Source organism: Macaca thibetana, chromosome 15, assembly GCF_024542745.1.
Source record: "Macaca thibetana thibetana isolate TM-01 chromosome 15, ASM2454274v1, whole genome shotgun sequence".
In the NCBI taxonomy this organism is placed as follows: domain Eukaryota; kingdom Metazoa; phylum Chordata; class Mammalia; order Primates; family Cercopithecidae; genus Macaca; species Macaca thibetana.
Genome location: NC_065592.1, coordinates 11,778,447 through 11,794,174, shown reverse-complemented (window position 1 = coordinate 11,794,174; position 15,728 = coordinate 11,778,447). Strand labels below are relative to the sequence as shown.

The window sequence follows — 15,728 nt, the reverse complement described above, 5'->3', positions numbered from 1 at the left end:
GGAGTGCAGTGGCCAGATCTCAGCTCACTGCAAACTCCGCCTCCCGGGTTTACGCCATTCTCCTGCCTCAGCCTCCTGAGTAGCTGGGTATACAGGTGCCCGCCACCTCGCCCAGCTAGTTTTTTGTATATTTTAGTAGAGACGGGGTTTCACCGTGTTAGCCAGGATGGTCTCGATCTCCTGACCTCGTGATCCGCCCATCTGGGCCTCCCAAAGTGCTGGGATTACAGGCATGAGCCACCGCGCCCAGTCTCCATTCTTTATTCTATATTCTCTTCAACCGGGGACCCAGGCAGGAAGAATAATCAGTCCCACCCGGGACACACTCTTCTTGTGGCAGAGGGAGAGAGCAATGGTTCTGAAAGCTGTGCTCCAGAGTGCACACATAACCTCCACTCACATTTCAGTGACCAAGCCTGACATCCATGGGATGGGAAGTAAAGCCTCTCACAGGAATGGCCACCAAATTATTGAAAACAACAATATAAGCTACCACATATTTCTAGAAATGCTTTTTGTTTTAGAGTCTATTTATCCAGTGTTTTTTGGTTTTTGAGACTGAATCTCGCTCTGTTGCCCAGGCTGGATGGAGTGCAGTGACGTGAACATAACTCACTACAGCCTCAAACTCCTGGGCTCAAGCGATTCTCCTGCCTCAGCCTTCTGAGTACCTGGACTACAGGTGTCACCACACTGGCTTTTTTTTTTTTTTTTTTTTTGAGATAGGGTCTTACTCTATTGCCCAAGCTGGAATGCAGTGGTGCAATCATGGCACCCTGTGGCCTTGATCTCCTGGGCTCAAGTAATCCTCCCACCTCAGTCTCTCAAGTAGCTGAGACCACAGATGTGTGCCACCACACTTGGCTAATATTTTTATTTCTTGAAGAGAGAGCATCTCATTATGTTGCTCAGGCTGAAATTTTTTAATTTTATAGAGACAGGGTCTCACTATATTGCCCAGGCTGGTTTCAAACTCCTGGCCTTAAGTGATCCTCTCAGCTAGGCCTTCCAAAGAGCTGGGATGAGGGGTATAAGCTGCCACAACCATCCTTATTTATCAGATGTTAATATAATTTAACCAGCACAGAATCTCTTTTGCCATTCCTTTACCCCAATTTTTCTTTTTTTCCTTTTCTTTCTTTTTTTCTACTTTTTTGAGATGGGTCTCACTCTGTTGCCGAGGCTCGAGTGCAGTGGCATGGTCATGGCCCACTGCAGCCTCAACCTCCTGGGCTCAGGTGATCCTTCCACCTCAGTCTCCCAAGTAGCTGGGATTACAGGCGCGTACAATCACACCATTTTTTGTAGAGATGGGGTTTCACCATGTTGCCTTGGCTAGTCTTAAACACCTGGGCTCTGAGCCCAAGCCAAGCCATCGCATCCCCTGTGACTTGCACATCCACATCCCCTGTGACTTGCACGTATATGCCCAGATGGCCTGAAGTAACTGAAGAATCACAAAAGAAGTGAAAATGCCCTGCCCCGCCTTCACTGATGACATTCCACCACAAAAGAAGTGAAAATGGCCAGTCCTTGTCTTAAGCAATGACATTATCTTGTGAAATTCCTTTTTCTGGCTCATCCTGGCTCAGAAAGCTCCCCTACTGAGCACCTTGTGACCCCCACTCCTGCCCGCCAGAGAACAAACCCCCTTTGACTGGAATTTTCTTTTACCTACCCAAATCCTATAAAACAGCCCCACCCTTACCTCCCTTGCTGACTCTCTTTTCGGACTCAGCCCGCCTGCACCCAGGTGATTAAAAAGCTTTATTGCTCATACAAAGCCTGTTTGGTGGTCTCTTCACACAGATGCGCAGACACAAAGTACTAGGATTACAGGTGGGAGCCACCATGCCTGACCTCAAATTTTCTTTAGGTTTGTGTTTTAAGTAGTGTATAACTAGATTTTTTTTTTTTTTTTAAATCTCATGTTTCCACTTCATCCTCCCAAGTTGCTGGGATTACAGTCGCCCACCACCACGCTTGGCTAATTTTTTTGTTTTTGTTTTGTTTTGTTTTGAGATGGAGTCTTGCTCTGTCGCCAGACTGGAGTTCAGTGGCACAATCTCAGCTTGCTGCAGCCTCTGCCCCCGCCCCAGGTTCCAGAGATTCTTCTACTTCAGCCTCCTGGGTAGCTGGGATTACAGGCACGCACCACTACACCCAGCTAATTTTTGTATTTTTAGTAGAGACAGGGTTTCATCATGTTGACCAGGCTGGTCTCGAACTCCTGACCTCAGGTGATCGGCCCACCTCAGCCTCCCAAAGTGCTGGGATTACAGGCACAAGCCACTACACCCCGGCCATTTTTTTTTCTTTCTTTCTTTTTTTTTTTTTTTTTTGTATTTTCAGTAGAGATGGGGTTTCGCCATGTTGGCCAGGCTGGCCTTGAACTCCTGACCTCAGGTGATCTGCCCGCCTCAGCCTCCCAAAGTGCTGGGATTATAGGCATGAGCTGCCATGCCCAGCTGCCTGGCAATTTTTCAAGAGTTTCTTGATACTTGTGCTTTTAGCCCCTTTGTTTTTCTAAGCATGCTTGTTTTATATTGTGGTTCTAAAATATCAAATATCTAAAGCTGGTGTGGATCCACCTCTACTGCTTGTCTTCTCTGCTTATTTCCTCAGGGGGTTTGTGGTTTCCGGTTGTGAGTTCATATTTATTTAGAACCCTATCTGTGGGAATTCTTTGAAGCCTGGGTTGCCAGCAAGTTCTTTCAGAGATTTGTGTTTTGGCCAAATACTGTAGGCACCACCTCCCCAGGTTCATTTCAAATTAAAATGTTCAGATTGTGGGCTGTTGAACTATGCAAATTGTGTGGCCATGTGATAGTCAGACTGTTTTAGCCATGAATCCTCCAGGGGAATGATTTCCCCTTCTGCTCAGAACCAAGGCACAGAGAGACAGCTTTAACTGCTGCCTACCTCTGTATGGCAGATTTTTTCCCCTGTAGTTTATCCTTCACCTGAGGACATATTTCTTCTTGAGTCCCAACCTGATGTTGCAATTTGGCTTTAATCCTGTCTGGACCCAGGTGAATGCTCCTATAGTTGGTAGCAGTATCGGTGTTTACCTATCTCCAGAGATAATTTTGAAAATATTTGTCAGTACAGGGCATGCACCAATGGATCAGAACAGATGCAGACTTTACCTCTGCGTAATTTCTGAACATCAATTGTTTGACTTCCCAGGCCTGTGTTCTTGTTTTCCTCCTAGCTTCAGATAATTTTCCTGACTTTTTTTTTTGCAAGTGTTTCCATGCGTTTAAGAGGGTATTCTAAATATTTCTTCTAGCAATTTTATCTATTTTGTTGCAGTAATATTTGGAAATATATAGTCCTCAATATTGCCAGAAATAAAGTCCAAGTAAGAAGTTTATTTGTCTCATGCAACAAAACACTTAAGGGTGTCCAAAGCTGGCACTGTGGCCTAATGTCATATGGGACCTAGGTTCTCTCAATCTTCCTGCTTTGCCAGCCTTAGCATTTACTTACCACTTCATAGGCACATGATGGCAGTTGAACTTCCAAACTTCAGGTCTGCTTAGAGGCAGGAATAAAAGTGGCAAAACACTTAAAGAGTATACTCAACTAGGCTAGGCGCAGTTGCTCACGCCTGTAATCCCAGCACTTTGGGAGGCCAAGGTAGGTGGATCATGAGGTCAGGAGTTTGAGACCAGCCTGGCCAAGATGGTGAAACCCCGTCTCTACTAAAAATACAAAAATTAGCCGGGCGTGGTGGCGGGCACCTGTAGTCTCAGCTACTCGGGAGGCTGAGGCAGGAGAATTGTTTGAACCTGGGAGGCGGAGATTGCAGTGAGCCGAGATTGCGCCACTGCACTCCAGCCTGGGCAACAGAGCAAGACTTTGTCTCAAAAAAAAAAAAAAAAAAAAGGCGGGGGGGCTGGAGCATACATGTTTTAAGTAGAATCTTTGACAAGCTGTTCTGCATCCATTCCCATTTCTGTGCTTCCATATTTGTTTTCTTTCATTTCGCTTTCTAGAAATTTTTTCTTCTCTTTTCTTTTTTCTTTTCTTTTTTTTTTTTTTTTGGTAGAATTCTCTCTAGAAAAGCTACACTCCTGTGTCCTAGGGCCCAACAACAAGCAAGACAGGCATAATAGCTGGGAAGCCAATCAGCTTAAACTAAGACAGACAATATCAAAAGGGCATGTCTAGCCCACGAGAACATCCACCCTAAATCCAGAAGGCATTATGACCACATCTCTTCAGCTGCCTGGATTTCAGGTATAAATTAGCTCTTCTACAAAGAGGGCACTTGGTCTATAAACAGGTCCAAAGGTAAGAGTCCCACTGCTATAAGACCTATCTCTCTTCTACACTAACATGGTGGGGCAAGGGGGAAGAAAGGGGTGAGAAGGATGGAGGGTTTTGGGAAGGAGTGGGAGAACTGGAAGCTAGAGAGATCGTTTCTGTCCCACCATCTGTGTGACCCCAGTGCCCAGCACAACGCAGCCCACGGAAAGGCACTGGTCCTTTCATTGAACGTTTACTGAACATCTACTACATGCCAAAAAGCTGGATGGGTGCTGTGGAGGCAGAAATGGATTTGGAGATAATCTCCGCCAGGCAAACTGAGGTCAAGGTTTTCGTTTGTTTGTTTAGAGAAGAGACGGAGAAGGTCAAGGTGTTTTTGTTTTGTTGTTGTTGTTTAGAGTCTTGCTCTGTGCCCAGGCAGGTGTGCAGTGGCATGATCTCGCCTCACTGCAACCTCTGCCTCCCGGCTTCAGACAATTCTCCTGTCTCAGCTTCCCAAATAGCTGGGACTACAGGCGCCAGTAACCACACTCAGCAATTTTTGCATGTTTTGTAGAGACAGGATTTCACCATGTTGGCCGGGATGGTTTCGAACTCCAGCCTCAAGCGATCTTCCCGCCTCGGCCTCCCAAAGTGCTGGGATTACAGGCGTGGGCTACCGCGCCTGGCCTATGTCAAGGTTTCAAGAAGGTTTAGAACTCGGTATCTGCTCCCCTATTTTCAACAGCTTAGTCAGTCCCTAAAATTGATTGACCCGCTCCAGACTGTACTGCGCAGGCGCCCGCTACCTATGCGCTCTCTCCGGACGCCCAGCTCAGACAGTGAATCCCGCATGCGCACTCCTCTTTCTCTCTGGCGCACCCCCGGAAGCACTGTCAATTTCGGGGGGCGGGACCGGGAAGCGTTTCCGGGGGCTGAGGCACAGGGTGAATCTGTTGCGGCAGCGAAGGCTAGAACAGGCCTGCGCCGGCGGCGGAGAGGATCCCTTTGACGGGGGATGTGAGCGCTGAGCCCTTGGCAGGTACTGAGTGGCCAGGACCACGGGCGGCAAGGCTAAGGGAGGAGAAGTTGGTGGGGGAGTTAAGGGCTCCTCTGCAGGCCCCGACGCACGCGCCGCTTGCCCCGCCAGGCCCATTCCGTGGACCGGCATGCTAAAGCCCCGCGCGGAAGGTTGGGGTCCCGGCGCCCCAGCTCCGAATCCCGCAGTCTCCTGCCCACACGGCGCGCAGACCGCGATACCAAGGCCTTTGGGGCAGCTTCTCGCCCAAGGTCACCCTCGCGGCAGCGGAGCTCCGCCGGCCACAGCGCTTAGAGATCCTGCCCCCGTCCGTCCGCTGGCCTTTCGGGGCGTAGGGTGGGCGCGGCTTGACGGCCTCGGGTTCGAGCCACCAATGCGTGAAGCCTGAAGAGCCGAGCTGGCAGAAAGACTGCGCCTGGACTTCTCTGATCTTCTTTTCCCTTCTGTTTCACCCCGGTTGCTGTCTCTGTCACCTGTTGTAACCTGTCCTTTTCGTCTTTCAGCTAGGTCCCTGTCAACCTGATATTTCTCTCCACTTTGTCGTTCTCGGGGTATATGGATCCTGTTTCATATCTGTCTCCACCTTGCTTCTGTGTCTGTTCACCCTGTCTCTGCCACTCAGCCCTTACTCTAATTCAGGGCCTGTCAGTCTAGCTTTTTGGCCATCTGTCTGTTTTTCTCTCTTTCTTCCAACTTTTTTTTTTCCTCTTGTTTCTGTTTCCTAGCTGAGTTTGTCTGGGTAGGGCAGGGCTGCCCAGACCTCTGAGCCATGGAAGGTGACTCATGACCCCGTGAAGCTCCCTGCACTGGTGACACTCTCAGTGACTCGACCGCAGTTTGGCCTCAGCTCTGACAGGTGCCGCCCAACATAAGTGTCAGAGTGCAGGAGAGTCTGTCAGAGAGACAGGAGGCCCATTTTAGGGCCAGAGCAGCTTGATGAGTCCTAGCCTTTTCTCGCCTGTGGTTTTTCAGGCCTGCACAGCTTCCCAAATCCCTTCACTCCATCCACTTAACCACGGGATGGTCTCCAGGGGTCTCTGGAGCCTGCTCTTTGAGTTACAGCTGTTTAACAGGCCTGTCTACAGGCTAAAGGAGGATCAGACTGAGATCTTTGGGGCTACTGGAACAGTAGCAGAGTTTCTGGGAGAGCTGCATGCTTAGTTCAGAGACTGTGTCAGCATTTTCGGTTAAATTGTAAGAAACCTAATAATCGGGGATTTATTATTTGCTTTACAAAAGTACCACGGGAGAAATAAACCGTACACAAAAGGACAAATATTGTTTGAGAGCACTTAAATGAAGTACCTAGAATAAACCAATTAAGAGACGGAAAGTAGAATAGTTTACCAGGGGCTGGAGAGAGGAGTTAGTGCTTAATGGATACAGAACAGAGTTTTGGGGGATGATGAATAAAGTCTGAAAATGGGTTGTGATGATTGCACAATATTGTGAATGTACTTCACTGAATTGGACTCTTAAGAATGCTTAAAATTGTTAAGTCTTAAAGTTTTATGTATATTTTATACAATACAAAAAAACAAAAACAGTATTCATTGGAGACTCCTGAAACCAATAAGCTCCTTTTTTTTTTTTTGAGACGGAGTCTTGCTCTGTCACCCAGGCTGGAGTGCAGTGGCCGGATCTCAGCTCACTGCAAGCTCCGCCTCCCGGGTTTACACCATTCTCCTGCCTCAGCCTCCCGAGTAGCTGGGACTACAGGCGCCCACCACCTCGCCTGGCTAGTTTTTTGTATTTTTTAGTAGAGACGGGGTTTCACCATGTTAGCCAGGATGGTCTCGATCTCCTGACCTTGTGATCCGCCCGTCTCGGCCTCCCAAAGTGCTGGGATTACAGGCTTGAGCCACCGCGCCCGGCCCAATAAGCTCCTTTTACGTGTAATTTTTCAAAATTCATTCTGTAGTTGTTAGGAACATTTAGTTGAACCTGGGTTTATTGATTCCTACTCTCTTTACAGCAGTGGATACAGCTGAGGTTCTTAGAAAAGTTTAGTTAAATGGATATGGTTAAAATCTTCCTCAAGCTTTCTACTTACTTTCTGCCCTGGCTCTCTTCCCTCTGCCTTTCTTGGAATCAGTGCAAGAATCTGCTCATAAGTAGGATACTTGATAATTATACTCTTCACAGGAAGAAAACTCATAAGGTTGAAAAATAGCCCTTTTATTATAATGCAAAATTATGTGTTATTTCTTGAGTTTTCTTATGGGGGATGCCTTTGTGGGTTTTTTGTTTTTTAAAATCTCTTATTTAAGCTCTTTGCCTTTAAGATAGTTTATTAAACTTTCTAATAAGATATCGCATCTGAATTACTAGTTTATTTCATTGAATGCTAGATGCTGTTGATTATTTCATGTACCACTAAGGAAGAGAGAAACCCTGCTAATTAAACTATGGCTTAATGCGCTCTTATCGTTTAGACTTTTTATTATTGAAAACACTTTTAAACTTAGACACTAAAAAATGGTATCAATGCCTATGCTAATACATGTATATACAAAGGAAAAATAAGAATAAATTGGTTAAAGTATTCATTAAAGTTAACATTCCAGGTTCTACTCTTTATACTTTTCAGTTCAGAGTGTGTCCATATTTTTTCTAGCGTGTCATCCTTTGTGTCATCAAGAACATTGATGAGGACCTCAGCAGTTCTCTGTCATTGCCTCAGGCTGTGACAACTATTAAAACTGCCACCTGGTGATCACATGCTGATTTCAGGAATTTTAAAATGTGAAAAAATGCATGTCTGAAAATTAATTGAATAGTATCATTTTCGTGAACTTTTCCATTTCTTTTTTCTTTTTCTTTTTTTTTTTGTGATGGAGTCTTGCCTTGTCACCCAGGCTAGAGTGCAGTGGTGCAGTCTCTGCTCACTGCAACCTCCACCTCCCAGGTTCAAGCGATTCTCCTGCCTCAGCCTTCCAAGTAGCTGGGATTACAGGCGCCTGCCACCATACACAGCTAATTTTTGTATTTTTAGTAGAGACAGGATTTCACCATGTTGGCCAGGCTGGTCTCAAACTCCTGACTTCAAATGATCCACCTGCCTTGGCCTGCCAAAGTGTCGGGATTACAGGTGTAAGCCACTGCGCTGGACCTGAACTTTTCCTTTTCACTCTGTTTATATTTGCAGTTAGAATAGGGGCTTTTGTCTTACTTGTAACATATTGAGGACATAAGATTTTTTAAAATTTGTCGATACGTTGTTAATTTTGTGAAATGAGTGCTGTTTCTGCCTTCTGCTTTCTTGATTTCAACTTCTTATCCTGAATTCTAATGCACATGAGGGCACAGTTAAAAACATTTCCTTGGCTTTATTGAAATTTGATGGAAGGATGACTGATGAATGGAGGGTTAGTTTCTAGAACATTACCTTCTCTTTTGAATCTCAGAGAATTTGCTATAATGGAATGTTTGTCCTGGAAATTTTTAAGTAAAACATTCAGCCGTGGCTTAAAATTGAAGGGAGTCATGAATCAAACTTCATAAAGCAGGTGGCTTGTTTTTTTAAAACACATCTTAAAATAGATTTTACTAAGTTATTTGGCCAAAGTGTTCTAATTAGGAAAAAAATAGAAGAATACTGATTGACAATGGTCAGGAGACCAATAGCGCTCTTCCAAAGGATATGTTAATTCTGCAAAATTACATAGTCATTGATCATGTTGGTTTTCTAATTTTAATAAATATGCCACAGTAATGGATGAGAGGTATACGGGAATTATGCACTGTCTTTTCAATTGTTTTGAAAATTTAAAATTATTACAAAATAAGTTTTTTTTTTTAGAAAATGCAAAGGCAGGAGCTACAAAGTTGCAGAATGAATTTAATATAACCAAAAATGCCAGTCTTTATTACTTTTCTTTCTGCCACTAATGTACATCTCCAGTGTTTATTAGCAAATATACATGTACATAGCATCTTTTTTACATTTTCACTGTTACTCTTCCTTCCAGAAGTCAATGTGATTTTAATTTGAAGCAAAACTGAAATGGGTTCTTCTTCCTCATTCTATTCATATTGCTTTTTGATGGCCATGGCATAAGAAACTTTATCCCAGGAATACAGCTTTGCATTAGGTAAGCTATAAACTTGCTCATAATACCATTGTTAAAAATTACTTACTGTAATCATTTCTCTTTTAGCAAAAATAATAATGTATTTTGTTAAGATATTTAATTCCTCTAGACCAGAAGATTCTTTCTTCTCTTCTGAAGAGATATTACGCATTCTAAGGCCCACCAATGACATACTTTGCACTGATAGAACATTTAATGTCAGATAAATTTTTCTGCCAAGTGATTTTTTTTTTTAACTTAGAAAAATGTTAGATTTGGAGTTATGCTGCTGTTTGAATCCTGACATGCCATTTCTGAGGTGTGTAACCATGGGCAGGTCTTTTAATTTGAGCTTCGGTTTACTCATCTTTCAAAAGGATGCAATGATACGGGAGTGTTGCACAATGTGGGTTTACATAGTGCGCTCTGTGAACTCTAAAGCATTTCACTAATGTAAAGAGTAGGCATAGGGAATTGGTATTTTTGTACATTTGTGCCAGGCTTTAAATTTACTGAAGCAACATTTACTATGTTTAAATGTGCTTTCTATAGTAAGCCTGCAAATTACCATATGCTCTGATTAAAGAAATCTCTGAAGGACTTCACAATAAGTAACTGGTGGGTCTGCTTCCCTATTATATTGCTGTCATCTGTGTTTTTAGGATGTTTAATTGGTGTTTAAATCACGTATAAAATTTGACTTAGAGTTCCTCAGCTGAATAATAAATAGTGGCTGCTATTAAACTCATCAAAGTTGGAGGGAATCTGAAGGTCATCTAGTTCAAGATTTCTTCAGTATGTTGCCCTTCATCTGCTTTTAAAAAGCCAAATAGCTTTTAAGAAGCAGAGTGGAACAGGCTGGGATTGATGTGTTTGTTTTAGAACTGTTGCTATTGGATTAAAAAAAATAAAATACATGTGCAAAGTGACATAAAACTGCTGATATCTTTTTTTTTTTTTTTTTTTTTTTTTTTGAGATAGAGTCTGGCTCTGTCGCCCAGGCTGGAGTGCAGTGGCAGGATCTCAGCTCACTGCAGCCTCCACCTCCCAGGTTTAAGCAATTCTCTGCCTCAGCCTCCAGAGTAGCTGGAATTACAGGCATCTGCCAGCATGCCTGGCTAATTTTGTATTTTTAGTAAAGACAGGGTTTCGCCTTGTTGGTCAGGCCGGTCTCAAAGTCCTGACCACAGGTGATCCACCACCTCATGCTCCCACAGTACTGGGATTACAGGCATGAGCCACCGTGCCCAGCCGTCTTTTTTTTCTTTTTTTGAGATGGAGTCTCGCTATGTTGCCCAGGCTGGAGTGCGTGGTGCGATCTCGGCTCACTGCAACCTCTGCCTCCTGGGTTCAAGCGATTCTCCTGCCTCAGCCTCCCAAGTAGCTGGGACTATAGGCACTGGCCACCACGCCCAGCTAATTTCTTTGTATTTTTAGTAGAGACGGGGTTTCACCGTGTTGGACAGGATGGTCTCCATCTCTTGACCTGGTGATCCACCTGCCTCGGCCTCCCAAAGTGCTGGGATTACAGGCGTGAGCCACCTTGCCTGGCCTGGGCCATCTTAAGTCTAAGGATGGTCAGTATGCTAAAGTTTATGAATGCATTGTATATAATAAGATTATTTAGATTATTTGTGAAAATGATATTCATGTTTACTTTCCATACTCTCAAACTATAGTGATATTCACAGCCAGGCACAGTGGTTCACACCTGTAATCCCAGCACTTTGGGAGGCTGAGGTGGGCGGATCACCTGAGGGTCAGGAGTTCGAGACCAGCCTGGCCAACATGGTGAAATCCCATCTCTACTGAAAGTACAAAAATTAGCGGGGCGTGGTGTCACACACCCATGGTCCCAGCTACTCAGGAGGCTGAGGCAGGAGAATTGCTTGAATCTGGGAGGCGGAGGTTGCAGTGAGCCGAAGTGGAGCCACTGCCCTTTAGCCTGGGCGACAGAGTGAGACTCCATCTCAAAAAAAAAAAAAAGAAAAAATTATATTCACCTTTTCTTTCTACCTCTTAAACTATAGTGGGCCTGAACAAGTGCTTTGGATTTAAATCTCAACTTTACTCCTTACCAGTTACATGACCTTAAGTTGCTTAGCTTTTTTGTCTATCTCCAATTCTGTACAATGGAAGTAAAAAATACCTATTGAGTGGGTTGCTGTGAAGATTAAGTGAGACAGAACATCTAAAGTGCTTTGCATAGACTTTGTACAATGTCTGTATGAAGCAGTTTATTTGTATATGTGTATCATAAATAGTAGTTGCTGTTATTTCCTATTAATGATGACATTTTCCTAGTCACTCAGTCATGAAACTTCAAAGTCAGCATTGGTACATCAGTTTGCCTTGCATTACTCTTTATTTTATTTATTTATTTATTTATTTGTTATTGAGACTGAGTCTCGCTCTGTTGCCAGGCTGGAGTGCAGTGGCACAATCTCGGCTCTCTGCAAGCTCCACCTCCCGGGTTCATGACATTCTCCTGCCTCAGCCTCCCGAGTAGCTGGGACTACAGGTGCCCACCACCACGCCCGGCTAAGTTTTTGTATTTTTAGTAGAGACGGGGTTTCACCGTGTTAGTCAGGATGATCTCGATCTCCTGACCTCGTGATCCACCCGCCTTGGCCTCCCAAAGTGCTGGGATAACAGGCGTGAGCCACCACGCCTGGCCTTATTTCTATTTTTTTGAGACGGAGTCTCATTTTGTCGCCCAGGCTGGAGTGCAGTGGGGCAATCTCGGCTCACTCCAGCCTCCACCTCCTGGGTTCAAGTGATTCTTCTGCCTCACCTCCCGAGTAGCTGGGACTACAGGTGCCCACCACCATGCCCGGCTAATTTTTGTGTTTTCAGTAGAGACGGTGTTTCACCATGTTGGTCAGGCTAGTCTCCAACTCCTGACCTTGTGATCCACCCGCCTCAGCCTCCCAAAGTACTGGGATTACAGGCATGAGCCGCTGCGCCTGGCCACATTACTCTTTTTTAAACAACGTTATAGAGACATAATTCATAAGCAATAAAGAGGGTTTTTTTTTTAGTATTTTCACAGATTTGTATACCCATCACCACAATCTAATTTTAGAACTTTTGTCTCCCCTCAAAGAAACCCAATTAGCAGTCGCTCCCCATTTCTTCTACCCCCAGCCACGAATCTACTTTCTGTCTCTATGGATTTGTCTATTCTGGACATTTCATGTAAATGGAGCCATACACGATATGACCTTTTGTGTCTGACCTCTTTCATTTAGCGTAACGTTTTCAAGTGCCAGCCGTGTTGTCACATCTATAAGTATTTCATTCTTTTTTATTGCCAAATATTCTATTCTAAGGATATATCCCATTTATTTATCCATTCATAAGTTGATGGAACTTATGATGGTTTTCACTTTTTGATTTTTAAGAGTAATGCAGTTATGAACATTCATGTACAAGTTTTTGCGTAGACATATGTTTTCATTTTTCTTGGGTATGTACCTAGGAGAACTGTTGGATTACGTGGTAACTATGTTTAACTTCCCGAGGTGCTGTCACACTGTTCCACAGTAGCTGTACCATTTTACACGCCCACCAGCAATGTATGGGGGTTCTAATCCCTACACATCCTCGCCGACACTTGTTACTGTCTGTCTTACTTTTCACAGCCATCTTAGTGAGTGAGAAGGGGTATTTTGTAGTTTTGATTTGCATTTTTCTAATTACTAATGATGTTGAGCGGTTTTCATATGCTTATTGGTTATTTGTATATCTTCTGTGGAGAAATGTCTCTTCAAATCCTTTATCTATTTTTCAGTTGGGTTATGTATCTTTTTATTATTGAGTCATAAGAGTTCTTTAGGTATTCTGGATGCAAGTCACTCATTAGTCACATAATCTGCAAATAGTTTCTCCCATTCTGTGGGTTGTCTGTTCACTTTCTTGATGGTATCATTTACACCTTGTGCTACTGCTGTATCTTCCTGTTGACCAGTTCTGTCAGTCTCATCAATGCCACCCCAGTGCGTATGGATACGCACTGTTGCTTTTTTTTTTTTGAGACGTCGTTTCGCTCTTGTTGTCCAGGCTAGAGTGCAGTGGCATGATCTTGGCTCACTGCAACCTCCGCCTCCCAGGTTCAAGCAGTTCTGCCGTCTCAGCCTCCTGAGTAGCTGGGATTACAGGTGTGTGCCACCATGCCTGGCTAACTTTGTATTTTTAGTAGAGACAGGGTTTCACCATGTTGGCCAAGCTGGTCTGGGACTCCTGAAATCTTGAGTGATCTACCCGCCTCAGCCTCCCAAAGTGCTGGGATTACAGGTGTGAGCCACCGTGCCCGGCCCCACTGTTACTTTTATTATTACCTAGACTATACTTGTTGAAATCTTATAATTAACTTCTGCTTCAGACTTTCTCCTGCTTTAGTCCTTGAGCAGATCAGCCTTCCTTAACCATGCCTCACAACATGTCACTTAAAAGTTTTCAATGCTGCCCAATGCAGACTTCTCATTCGGCTTTTTCCAGATTTGTCTCCCATCACTCATTGTCACTCGTAGAAGGAAGCACAGGTAATGATGTGTGTGTCACCAGAGTTAGTCTTGAGTGGAAGAGAGCCAAGGGAGAAATGAAATGCCTTTCTGATGGTAATTTCACCATAGTCTAGGATCTTGACCTTACTGTGATGGGACCAATAACTCAGTTTCTTCAACATATCATACTTATGATGTACCAAACCCACAAGAGATTGAACTATACAAACCAGAATGCCATGTGATTTATAATTTTTCTTTCTATGCTAATAAATGAGATTGGCTTGTAGGGTTTTTTGTTGTTGGCTAGTTTTGATACCAGAGTTTTGTATAAAATTTATGAATTTTCTCCTACCCTATTCCCTGGTCCTCTTCTCCTCCTCTACTTTTAACATTTCTAGTTTTATCATATTATGTAATCCATTGTATAGTCACATGTAATCAAATGTGCCCTGTGCATTTCTGCTTTGGGGAATTTATTGATTTTCTCTATAGCCACGTATATTATCATTTTTATAAACGTCCTGCAGACATTAGGAAAGAAGGAGTATTATTATTTGTAGAGTATATAGGTATTGCATTAAATTAGCTTTATTGATAGCTGTCTAAATCTATAGATTCTTATCCTTTGCCTACTTGATTTATTAAGAATTAAAGAGGGATACTTTTATTTCCTGCTACAATTACATTTCTGTTACCATTGCCTTATTTTCTAACATTGTACTCTGACACGTAAATGTTCACAGAATAAACTTCATTGTGAATTATAGGATTCAGTTAACAATAAACTTTCATCCTATCTGATGATTTTTGCATTGAAATTTACTTTGATATTAGTATTGTGTTGCTTGACTTTTGTTTTCATGTGATCAGGTGACTTTTTTTTTTTTTTTACTTTTGACCTTTTTGGTGATAAGTTCTTTCAACTTTTCTATGTCTGAAAAAGTATTTTGGGCCGGGCGCAGTGCCTCACGCCTTTAATCCCAGCACTTTGCGATACCGAGGTGGGTGGATCACTAGGTCAGGAGATCGAGACCATCCTGGCTAACACGGTGAAACCCTGTCTCTACTAAAAATACAAAAAATTAGCCAGGCGTGGTGGCGGTCGCCTGTAGTCCTAGCTACTTGGGAGGCTGAGGCAGGAGAATGGCATGAACCCAGGAGGCAGAGCTTGCAGTGAGCCGAGATCGCGCCACTGCACTCCAGCCTGGGCGGTAGGGCGAGACTCTGTCTAAAAAAATAATAATAATAATAAAGAAAAAAATAAATTTCCCTTCATTTGGAAGATATTTTCATGGGTATAGAATTCTAAGTTGACAGACCTTTCCACCCCTCCCCACCTTAATTTCAGTACTTTAAAAATGCTGGTCTCCTGTCTCCTGGCTTGCATTGCTTCTGAGGTTCTCTGTACTAAAGGGGTCTTTTTTTCTCTGGCTGCTTTTAGGATTTTCTCCACTGATTTTAAGTGATTTGGTTATGACGTGCCTTGCTGTAGTTTTTTTCATGTTTCTTGTGCTTGGAGTTCGTTGAGCTGTTTAGGTCTGTGCATTTGTAGTTTTCATCAAATTTGAAAAAGTTTTGGCTATTGTTTTCACATACGTATAAAATGTGTGTGTGTGTATTGTTTTTATATATATAGTTTTCAATATATAAAACAACATATACATATATATATATATATAGTTTTCATGTGTCTCATAGCTTATCACATAAAACTTTTTGCCTTCCCCACCACAACCATGTCTGCGTTAGGCATCTGGAAGTTGTCTCACAGCTCGCTGATGCTCTATTCCCTTTTTATTTGCCTTTTTCTCCCTCTGTGTTTTATTTTGGGTAGGTTTTTGTTGCCATGTTTTC

At 43.3% G+C, this 15,728-nt stretch overlaps 2 protein-coding genes across 5 annotated transcripts in view; both read left to right on the top strand.

The window, feature by feature from the left end:
• Positions 1 to 4,357: 4,357 nt before the first annotated feature.
• The window catches only part of GARNL3 (GTPase activating Rap/RanGAP domain like 3), a 598,754-nt gene continuing 587,383 nt past the window's right edge, over positions 4,358 to 15,728 (top strand). The window contains exon 1 of the mRNA XM_050759786.1: positions 4,358 to 4,361. The gene's annotated coding sequence lies outside the window, so the exon portion shown is untranslated. The remainder of the gene's footprint in view (positions 4,362 to 15,728) is intronic.
• Positions 5,155 to 15,728, top strand: part of ZBTB43 (zinc finger and BTB domain containing 43) — a 33,531-nt gene continuing 22,957 nt past the window's right edge. For 3 of the 4 annotated variants that reach the window (XM_050760109.1, XM_050760111.1, XM_050760110.1), the window contains exons 1-2: positions 5,172 to 5,296; positions 9,265 to 9,387. The gene's annotated coding sequence lies outside the window, so the exon portion shown is untranslated. Of the gene's footprint in view, positions 5,297 to 9,264; positions 9,388 to 15,728 lie in introns of all 4 variants that reach the window. The other variant, XM_050760112.1, reaches the window with a different exon arrangement.